Genomic DNA, 11,894 nt, shown 5'->3' on the forward strand with positions numbered 1-11,894 from the left:
AGTGGGGTGTGCCAGTTGAAGTAGATGGGAATGGTAGTGCTTTGTTGGACACCTGTGCTGGTAAGGGGTTAGCAATAGCTAACACCTACTTTCGGCATGAGATGATCCACAGGTATACATGGAGAGTTATGGGAAGGACGGATGGTGAACTTGTTGAACGAAAGGCAATGGTGAACTTGTTGAACGTAAGGCAATGACAGACTATGTGTGTGTGGTTGAGCGAATGAGAAGACAATTGTGATGCAAGAGTGTGGAGAGGGTGGGGGAATGGAATCTCGAACCATCACTTAGTGATGGCCAAGGTAAGGCTGCAAAGAAAATGGTTGAAGAGACGAAGGAGAAGACAGGAGGAAACAGCTCCTGTGAGAAGAGTGGAGAACTTGCAAGACAGTGAGAAAATGGCAGAGTATAAGAGCATAGTAGAAAAAAGATTTGGAAGGTATGATTTAGAGTAGATGGAAGGGATGGACGACGTATGTAAAATATTCACGGAAGAGATAGGCACAGCGTGTGAGGTGGTTTGTGGAGTAAGGAGGAGATGTAGGGCTGTGCAAGGGACAGCATGGTGGAATGATGAGGTGAAACGAGCTGTGGAACAAAAGAAGGCATATAGTGAATGGCTAGCGAGTAGAGGTAGGGAAGAAGATGACAGAGAGAAGAGCGAGGTATATGTGAGCAGGAGAAGGGAGGTGAAGAGATTGGTGAAGGAGAGTAAGAAGAAAGTGGATGAAGAGTTTGGGAGGAATCTGAGTGTGAAATGGAGGGAGAATAAGAAATTGTTTTGGAAGGAGGTAAAGAAAGTAAGGCAGTGTGAAAGGGGAAATAGTAGGGGAGTGAAAGATAGGAATAATAGATTGTTGGTGGAGAAGAGAGAGAAATTGAGGAGATGGAAGGAGCACTTTGAGGATTTGTTGAATGTAGCGAGTGAGGGCAGTGCAAGGATAAGTGATGGGGGAATGGCTGGGAGAAGGAGAAATGAGAGGAGGGAGGAAGAGATCAGCAGGGCGGAAATAGTGGAAGCAATGAAGAAGTTCAAGATGGAAAAGGCTCCAGGAATTGATGGAGTGTATGGTGAAATACTGAGGTACGGGGGTGAGATTGTAGTGGAGAGGATATGGAAGTAATGTAGATTGGCTTGGGAAGAGGGAAGGGTTCCGGAGGAGTGGAAATCAGGTATAATTGTTCCTTTATACAAAGGAAAAGGGGAGAGAGAAGTATGTGGTAACCATAGGGGTATTTACCTTCCTAGTGTGACTGGAAAAATATATGGTAGAATACTCATTGATAGGGTTAGGCTTATAACAGAGGAGCTAGTTGGAGAAGAACAAGGGGGATTTAGGAAGGGAAAAGGGTGTGTAGATCAGATATTTGTTCTAAGATGTTTAGTGGAGAAGTATCTAGAGAAGGGAAAGAGTGTGTATGTTTCCTTCATGGACTTGGAGAAAACTTATGACAGAATAAATAGACAAGGTATGTAGAAGGTACTGAGAATGTATGGAGTGGAGGAGAAATTGTTGAGTGCTGTGAAGAGTATGTACGAAGAAGCTAGGGCTACGGTGAGAGTGGATGGTAAGTTGAGTTCTTTGATCTCAATGTGAGACTGAAACAAGGTTGTGTGATGCATCCATGGCTGTTTCATATATACATGGATGGGGTTGTAAAGGAGGTGCAAGGTAGGGCAGTGGATGTGGGGGTGGCTCTAATGAATGAGGGAGAGATTTGGAAGAATCCGGTGTTGTTGTTTGCGGATGATGCTGTATTGTTGAGTGATGATGAATGGGAGTTGCATGGTTTGGTGCATGAATTTGGGACAGCGTGTAGGAAGAGGAATCTGAAAGTTAATGTAAACATGAGTAAAGTCATGGTGTTTGAGAGGAATGAAGTCACAGAATGCAAGGTGAGGTTGGATGGCGAGGACATGGAGAATGTGAGTGAAGTCAAGTAACTGGGTAGTGTGATAAGTAAGGATGGAACTTTGGGGGTTGGAGTGCGTGAAAGGGTACAGCAGGGAAGGAAGGTTGTTGGTTCACTGAAAGCAGTGACGAAAAATAGGGAGGTGAGTATGGAAGTCAAGAAGTCACTGCATGATAGTATTGTGATCCCTACCCTGACGTATGGAAGCGAGGCATAGACCTTGCAAAAGGGGAACAAGTCAAGAGTGAGAGCAGTGGAAGTGAGTTACTTGAGAGGAGCATGTGGAGTGACATGGAGGGACAGGTTGACGAATGAAGAAGTGAAAGAATGTTGTGGGGTAGATGTGGAAGTGGTTGAGAAGATTAGGAGAAATACACTGAGGTGGTTTGGACATGTGGAGAGAATGGAGAATGAAAGACCGACTAAGAGTGTGTATGTAGGTCAGGTGGAGGGAGGGAGATGGAGGGGAAGACCGAGGATGAGGTGGAGGGATGGAGTCGAGAGGTATATGAGCGAAGGGGGAGTGAGTTGGGGGGAGGGTAGTCAAATGGTAGGTGACAGATCGACTTGGAGGCGTGTTGTCTGCGGCCACCCTTTGCGGGATAAGGGCGTCGGGCTATAGATAGATTGATTGATAGAATACTTATTAACAGAGTTACGGAAATAACAGGAATAATTTGGAGAAGAATGAGGAGGTTTTTGGAAGGGAAGAGGTTGTGTGGATCAGATACTCATTATTAGATCTTTAGTGGAAAAGTTTCTAGAGAACGGAAAGAAGTTGTGTTCAGCATTCATGGATCTGGAGGAAGCATATGACAGGGTGGATAGACAAGGAAATGCTGAAAGTATTCGGTATATATGGAGCAGATGAGAAGTTGTTGAATGCCGTGAAGAGTATGCATGAGGGGGCTAAGGCCCCAGTGCATGTGGATAGTGAGCTGAGTGAATTTTTCTATTTGAAGGTCGGATTGAAACAGGTATGTGTCATGTCTCCATGGTTGTTCAGTCTGTACATGGATGGGGTTATAAAAGAGATACAAGGTAGGGTAGTGGATGTTGGAGTTAATGAGAGACGGAAATGTTTGGAAACTCCATATACTGTTGTTTGCAGATGATACTGTGTTGTCAAATGAAGACGAAGGGGAGCTGCAAGGCTTGGCAGATGAGTCTGGGAGAGTGTGTATGAAACGGAATCTAAAGGCGAATGTGGGGAAGAGTAAAGTTATGGTCTTCAAGAGAAATGAAGTCAGTGAATGCACAGTGAGGTTGGATGAGAAAGACCGGGAAAACGTAATTGCATTTAAGTACTTGGGTAGTGTGATGAGTAAGGATGGAAGTTTAGAGTGTGAAGTGGTTGAAAGGGTACACCAAGAAAGAAAGGTTGCTGGTTCCTTGAAAGCAGTGACAAGAAACAGGGAAGTCAGCATAGAAGTCTAATAGTTGCTGCATGGCAGTATATCTATCTATCGATCGATTGATCTATCTATCTATCTATCTATCTATATCTATCTATCTATCTATCTATCTATATCTATCTATCTATCTATATATATATATATATATATATAGTCAGACGCCTTAATACCGTAAGAGGTGGCCAGAAACAAATCGCCTCGATGTCGCCCTGTTTCCCGCCATTTCACTGCCCTGCTCCCAGCTCACGTCCCCCTCTCACATATATCTCTCCACTCCATCCCTCCATCTGATCCTTGGCCTCCCCCTCACTTTTCCCCCATCCACCTCTCTCACATACACTCTCCTCGTTAGTCTCTCACCCTCCATCCTCTCCACATGGCCAAACCACCACAGTGTATTTCTCCTAACACTTCCTATCACATCCACATCCACACCAAAACGATCCTTCACTTCCTCATTTGTCAGTCTGTCTCTCCATGTGACTCCACATGCTCCTCTCAAATAACTCATTTCCACAGCTCTCATTTTTTATTTTTGTCCCTCCAACAAGGTCCAAGCTTCACTTCCATACGTTAGAGTTGGTATCACAATACTGTCATGTAGTAACTTTTTCACTTCCACGCTCACATCCCTGTTTCTTATCACTGCTTTCAAGGAACCAGCAACCTTCCTTCCTTACTGTACTCTTCCAAGCACTTCACCCTCTAAACTTCCATCCTTACTCATCACACTATCCAAGTACTCAAACGCACTCACATTTTCCATTTCCTCCTCATCCAGCCTCACTGTACATTTACTGACTTCACCTCTCTCGAAGACCATAACTTTACTCTTCCCTACATTCACCTTTCTATATATATATATATATATATATATATATATATATATATATATATATATATCATTTCCTGTGGCACCCCACGGGATGCATAGGGCCTAAATGAACTCTCTCCACCAATATATGTCTCTTGCCATCTCCTTCAGGTCCCGCCAACACTCCTCTCCTGATTCTTTTTTCAATGTCCTCAACCACGTTTCCCTCGGCCTACCTCTACCTCTTCTTCCTCTAGCAGTCCACTCTGGCACATCCTGTATTAAACTACCTTCTTTTCTGTATATGTGCCCCAGCCACTTCCAGCGAGACAGTCTCACATATTCATTAACTGGTTCCACTCTCGTAATATCCCTTACTCTTGCACTTGTAACTCTGTTTTACCACTTTACCCCAAGAATCCTTCTCAGTATTTTATTCTCAAATCCTAATACTTTCTGATCTATTGCAATTGTACTGTACCATGATTCATGCCCGTAAATTAAAATTGGTCTAACCATGGACTTGTAAATTTTCACTTTAGTATGTACTGAAAGCATATTATTATTCCAAACAGATTTCAACATTCAAACAGCTCTCCAAGCCTGTCTAATCCTCTCCTCAATTTCTTTGTTTAATGATCCATTAGATGATACAATCGTTCCCAGATATTTAAAGTTTTCTACATTCTTCACCACATTATTCCCAATTACACAATCGATTTGGTTCTCCACGTTCATAATAATTTCAGTCTTTCCACAATTTATTACCAATCCCACTTTTTCTCCTTCCTCCACCAGACAATCAAGCTCCCTCTGCATCTCGTAAATACTTCCGCAAATCAGTACAATATCATCAGCATAGTCCAAATCCATGAGCTTCTTATTTTCTTTCCAGGTAATTCCTGCACCTGTTCTCCTTACAACCTTTTTCATAACATAATCCATAACCAAAACAAACAACAATGGCGAAAGAACTCCTCCTTGAATCACTCCTGACCTAACTTCAAATGGATCACTCAAAGAACCACCCACCATTACCTTACAAAAAGTACCTTCATGCAGGCTTCTAATGATATTTACAAACTTTTCTGGTATACCATAGAATCTCATAATTTTCAACATAGCTCCACGTGAAACACTATCAAACGCCTTTTCAAATTCCACAAAACACATACTAAGTGGCATTTTCATCTCATTAGCTTGTTGCATTAGATGCCTTACAATAAAAATCTGATCATTACAACCTCGACCCTTTCTAAATCCCGCTTGTTCTTCTCTTAAAATTTTATCAATTACTGGCTCTATTCTGTTCAACAAGATATTGGAAAAGACTTTTGCAACTACAGGTGTCAAAGTTATCCCCCTCCAATTACCACACACACTTAAATCTCCCTTTTTTGATATTTTTATAATCACTCCATTTTTCCACTCTTCTGGAATTCCACCATTATCCCAAGCCACATTAAAAAGTTTCAAAAGCGCATTCATCAACTCGTCATTTTCCACCTTAAGCATTTCAGGGAATATTCCATCCTCTCCTGGGGCCTTAAAATTCTTTAACTCCTTTATAGATTTTGCTACCTCTTCCAAAGTTATATCCGCTGTTTCTATCTGCAAATCTCTCTTAGCTGGCAAAATGTCCTCTTCAGCTGGGATTGGTCTATTTAGAACAGATTCAAAGTGCTCTTTCCACCTTCCTTTTATATCCAAATCTTTAGTCATCAAATTACCATTTCTATCTCGTACATGTATTTCCTTCCTTCTCTTTTCAGTCCCAGTTAACTCCTTTATGGCCTGATACGCTGCTCTTGTGCTCTGACCGTCATTTTTACTTAATTTAATTTCTGTCTCTGTCGCCTTTTCATCATATTGTCTCCTCTTATCACGTCTAACGAGTCTTTTTACTTCAGAATGTAAACTACAGTACTTTGCTCTAAGTACTTCAACTACCTGGCCATCAAAATGTTGTTCTTCACTTCTTAACTTCGCCTCTTTCCTTTTCTGAATTGCATTCCATGTTTCATCTGACATCCACTTTTTCCGTCTCGCTTTTCCCTTTTTCTTAATAGTAACCTTAGCACTCTCATGTAAAACCCATTTTACCTCTCTCCACATTTGATTAATATTATTGTCTTCAGATTCCATCAAAGTCTGCAGGACTAGAAAACTGTGCCTACATTCCCACCGAAACTTTTCCCTCGTGCTCTCATCACTTCTCAGCTCATCCAAATCATAATTATTGCCTCCTGTACAATTACCATTAACGTTTCTCTTAAGTTTCATTTTAATCTTTGAAACAAGTTGATGATCACTACCTATATCTGCCCCACTCCTTACGCAAACATCTTGCAAATAACTCCTATGCCTTCTGCTAATTGCAATGTGGTCAATATATATATATATATATATATATATATATATATATATATATATATATATATATATATATATATCTCCAAGTGAGCATATCTATCTATCTATCTATATATATATATATATATATATATATATATATATATATATATATATATATATATATATATATATATATATATTGTTACATAGCCTATGATTTCATCATCCTTTGTATAATTCTAATGTACAGTATGCTGCATGTTTGATCACGATTCGCCTCGTGGCTTCCATAGTGACCGGACTTGCGTGTTCTGCCTCACTCCCCCCTTCTCTCCCATATAGTAGAGTAAGTCGTTCTTTCTGTTGTTCAGAGCAGGATTGTCAACTCTTTGTCCCCTATTGTTTCATTTGCGCGTCCTTCTTACAAGTTGTATCAAGCTCTGCCGGCCCCTATATAATGAGCTCAGTCTCTGCATTAATTGCCACTTAGATCTGCTCCTCATTTTGTTCACATCTCTGTCCTCCCCTGTACGGTTGTTATTGTTTTTGTGAGTGCTGTGGAAGTCTCCAATCATCTAGCTGCTGTGTAATTTGAGAATAAGTGTTATTACATTTTTTTCCTTGTACTGTATAGCATAAGGTGTTACTTCGTAGCCCTGGTAAGGTTTTTGTGATTCATGTGGAGTTTTTGATGTCAGCCATTATTGATAATATTTTGTATCTGTAATAATATATCTTGCATTAACTGAGCATTATCCGGTTTTCTCATTTTATCAGGGCTGACTTAGATAAATTTACTCTTGCTAATTTCGTGTTAATAGAGGCTATTGCAGTTAACCATATATTTAACCTGTTTTTTGCCATTACATTATCCTTATGAGTCCTGAATGTTTAGTTGCTAGTTTGAGCATTAAACTTTAACTTGTAATTTTACCTAACTCTTTTGTTTTGAACCTGGAAATTTGCGGGACAGTGGTGATTTTAGTGTTCTCACTTGAAGTGTTCATTATCTCTTTCTGTTCCGTAACATAAATTTGGCGACCTGCCAGGATATTCAGGATATTATCATAAGGATATTGCTTGATATTTTGTGACTGTGATTTATTCATGATGTCTACTATCACTACTCTTGATGAAGCCAAAGATTTTTTGTCAAATGTGCAAACAGTGTGTGATGTAGAAAACAGAACAAAGAATGAACTTAAGCTTGTTGCTCAACAATTGGGAATTGCTGTTCGCTCTCATCATTCTAAAGATCAAATTGTTGACATGATTGATGAAAGCTTGTTTGATGTAACTCCTCCAGATGAGCAAACGCAGATTGAAATAGCTAAGTTACAGCTAGCCCTGCAGGAGGCTCGTGCTAAGGAGGCTGAGTTTCAGGCACGTTCTAAGGAGGCCCAGGCACAAATTGAAATTGCTAGGATTCAGGCAGACCATGAGTATCGCATGAAACAAAGTGGAAATGGATCATCTAGCTCTGATGATTTTCTATCTATCTATAGCCCGACGTCCTAATCCCGCAAAGGGTGGCCGCAGACAAAACGCCTCCAAGTCACTCTGTCACCCACCAATTGACTACCCTCCCCCCAACTCACTCCCCCCTCCCTCATATACCTCTCAACTCCATCCCTCCACCTCATCCTCGGTCTACCCCTCCCTCTCCCTCCCTCCTGATGATTTTGATGTGGCTAAAAATGTTAAACTTGTCCCTCCTTTTAATGAATCTGATTTAATTAAGTATTTTCAGTTGTTTGAGAGGGTAGCTACAGGTTATAATTGGCGCAAAAAGTATTGGCCAGTACTCCTTCAAACTGTTCTCACCGGTAAAGCTCAAGTAACTTATGCATCTTTGCCTCAGGATCAATGTGATAATTATGATGTAGTTAAGAGCTTGATTCTTAAGGCCTATGAGCTTGTTCCTGAAGCCTATAGAGTAAAATTTAGGACAACTTATAAGCAAGATAAGCAATCCCATGTTGAGTATGCAAAAATCAAAGAAGATTATGTTAGAGCAGTGGTTAAATTCTAAGAATGTAAATTCTGATTTTGATAAATTTAAGCAGATGATTTTGCTGGAGGACTTCAAAAGGTGTATTAATAAAGATGTAAGCCTATATCTTGATGAGAAAAGAATAGATAATTTGTCTGATGCTGCAGTTTTAGCTGATGAATATATTCTCACTCACAAGAGATATTATAAAGAAAAAAGGAAAGCTGAGAGTAAGTACGTTGCCTCTACTCAGAGTACAGGTAACAGGAAAGACAATAAAGATGATGTTTCTCAGGAAGTAAATACCAGCTTCACCTCTAGATTTCAGAAAAGTAAATGTACTTATTGTAGTAAGCTTGGTCATACTACGGAGAAATGTTTCAGGAGACAGCGTGATATGAACAAAAAGGAGTCTTTAAATATTCAGTCAATTGGTCTAGTGTCCACCCTTGAGAGTTCCCAGAATTATTTAACCGAGTTAACTGAACCTGCTTTGAGGGGTAAATTAAATTCTCATGATGAAGCTCCTCTTTTGAGCAGTAACGTGGGTGACACTCTCAAGAGTTCATGTGCTAATTTCCTGTCTGATGGTTTTGTCAGTCCTCTGGACAGTAATGACAGGAAATCAGTTAAAATGTATCGTGATACAGGTGCTTGACAATCCCTTATGCTGACCAGTGTTCTAGGCTCTAATGTTAATTCCTCTGATGAAACTGTAATCTTACAAGGTGTAGGGAATAATTACTTCTCTGTCCCTCTGTGCAGAGTGAATTTAGAGTCTGGTTTTGTTAATGGTTCCGTTATAGTTGGGTTGGTTGAGACACTCCCAATGTCAGGTGTAACTTTCTTACTTGGAAATGATATTGGTGGAAGTCAAGTGTGTCCAGCTCCTCAGTTGTCTAGTGAACCAGTGACTGCGACCCAGGATTGTGATGTCCCTGATGTGTTCTCTGCATGTGCTGTCACTAGGTCTAAGTCTAAGGTTACTGGTGACTTAGAGGATAATGATGATGATGATGTTATCCTAGCTGACACTTTTCTTGCTAATTTGGACCACTCACCAGATGAGGCAGTACTGGTAGTATTGATAATTTGTCTCGTCAAGAGTTGGTTGAGTTGCAGGTTGCTGACCCTGAGTTGAAAGGTCTAGTTAACTCTGCTTGCAGTGAGGAAGAATCAGCTGGTGCTTCTACTTGGTATTATATAAAGTCAGGAGTACTTATGAGGAAGTGGAGACCCTCAACAGCATCAGCCGACTGTGAATGGGAGGTTGTACATCAAGTTGTCATCCCTCGTGTTTGTAGGCAGGATATCATTAGAGTGGCTCATGATTCCAGTTTGGCAGGACACCTTGGAGTGAGGAAGACTGTGGCACGCATTTTGAAACACTTCTACTGGCCAGGTATCTTCAGAGATGTTTCCTGGTATTGTAAGTCTTGTCACACCTGTCAAGTTGTGGGGAAGTGTAATCATACCGAAAAGGTTGCACCTCTAGTTCCCATTCCTCCTTTTGAGGCGCCATTCACCCGTGTGTTGGTGGATATTGTGGGCCCTCTTCCTAAGACTTCTTCAGGATTTTCTTATGTGTTGACCCTGATTGATATGGCTACTCGTTATCCTGAAGCCATTCCACTTAGAAACATCTCAGCAAAGAACGTGGTTAAGGAAATGCTAGGGTTCTTCACCAAGTTTGATCTGCCCAAGGAGGTACAGTCAGACCGGGGAAGTAATTTCATGTCAATTGTTTTCAAGCAGTCTCTGAAAGAGTTGGGCATCACCTAGATCACGTCTTCAGCTTACCATCCCCAGACCCAAGGAGCGTTGGAGAGATATCATCAAACACTCAAATCAATGCTCAAAAAATACTGTTTGGAACATCAGAAAGACTGGGATAAAGGTCTTCCATTCGTTGTATTTGCCGCAAGAGAATCTCCAAATGAATCACTGGGCTTCTCACCCTTTGAACTACTGTTTGGCCATGAAGTAAGAGGACCCCTTAAGCTACTCAAGGAATGCTGGCTGTCGGAGGAAGATGACATCAACCTGCTGGAGTATGTGATGAAGTTCAAAGAACGGCTGTCCACTGCTTTACAGCTGGCGAGAGAGGATTTAGGAGCTGCTCAGGAGAAGATGGAGACTTGGTATGATAAGAAGTCCAGGTTACGCCACTTTCAGCCAGGAGATCAGGTTTTGATTCTGCTACCGGTGCATGTGCAACCTCTTCAAGCCAAGTTTAGTGGTCCTTATTTCGTGGAGAAGAAACTCAGTGATGTCAACTATGTCATCGCCACACCAGATCGTAGAAAGAACAAGCAACTTTGTCACATCAACATGCTGAAGTTATATCACAGGCGGGACGAAAATAATCCAGTCTGCACTGTAGCTGTTCCACCCAAGTCTGCAAGTGAAGTTCTCCCATGCAGCATGAGCCTGAGTGATAGTTTGGGGAAGAATCCTGATATCATGAATCATCTCCAGACTAAGCTTTCTCATCTAGCTCCCGAGGAAAGGCAGGAGTTTTCGGCATTACTGCAGGAGTACCCGCAAATGTTCCGTGCCACTCCAGGAAGAACTACTGTGTTGATGCATGATGTCTATGTTGGAGACGCAAAGCCAATTAAACTGCCTCCTTACCGTGTGAACCCAGTGAAAATTCCTCTCATCCAGAAGGAGCTTGGCTACCTGTTGGACCACAAGATGATTGAGCCCTGTCAGAGCGAGTGGAGTTCTTCTGTCACTCTAGTCCCTAAGCCAGGTGGGTCACAGCGGCTCTGCATCGACTACAGACGTGTTAATCAGATAACCAAAACAGACACTTACCCTCTCCCTCGTGTGGAAGATTGCATAGACAAGATCGGAAAGTCTAGGTACATAAGTAAGTTTGATTTGTTAAAGGGATACTGGCAAGTACCTATGACTGAACGTGCTAGGGAGATCTCATGTTTTGGAACACTAGGAAAGACTTTTGCATGTTCTGTAATGCCATATGGTATGAAGAATGCACCAGCCACTTCTCAGAAGCTCATGAATGTTGTAACAGAGGGTTTGGCAGGGTGTGTTGTTTATATTGATGATGTATTAATCTTCAGTGACAACTGGAAAGATCACCTATGCCATGTCAGCAAATTTCTTGAGCGTTTGGTTCAGGCTAATCTTGTAGCTAATTTATCAAAGTGTGAGTTTGGTCAAGCTAAAGTTCAGTACCTTGGGTACGTAATTGGTGATGGACACGTTGCACCACCAGGAGCTAAGGTTCAGGTTATAAGTGATGTTCCCAGACCTAAAAGTAGGAAAGAGCTACAAAGATTTTTGGGAATGGTAGGTTATTACAGGAGATTTGTTCTTAACTTTTCAATTCTTGTATCACCACTTACAGACCTACTGAAAAAGGGAGTTAAATTTG

Source organism: Coenobita brevimanus, chromosome 53, assembly GCF_032717465.1.
Source record: "Coenobita brevimanus isolate Jiangsu-jjx chromosome 53, ASM3271746v2, whole genome shotgun sequence".
Taxonomy (NCBI): domain Eukaryota; kingdom Metazoa; phylum Arthropoda; class Malacostraca; order Decapoda; family Coenobitidae; genus Coenobita; species Coenobita brevimanus.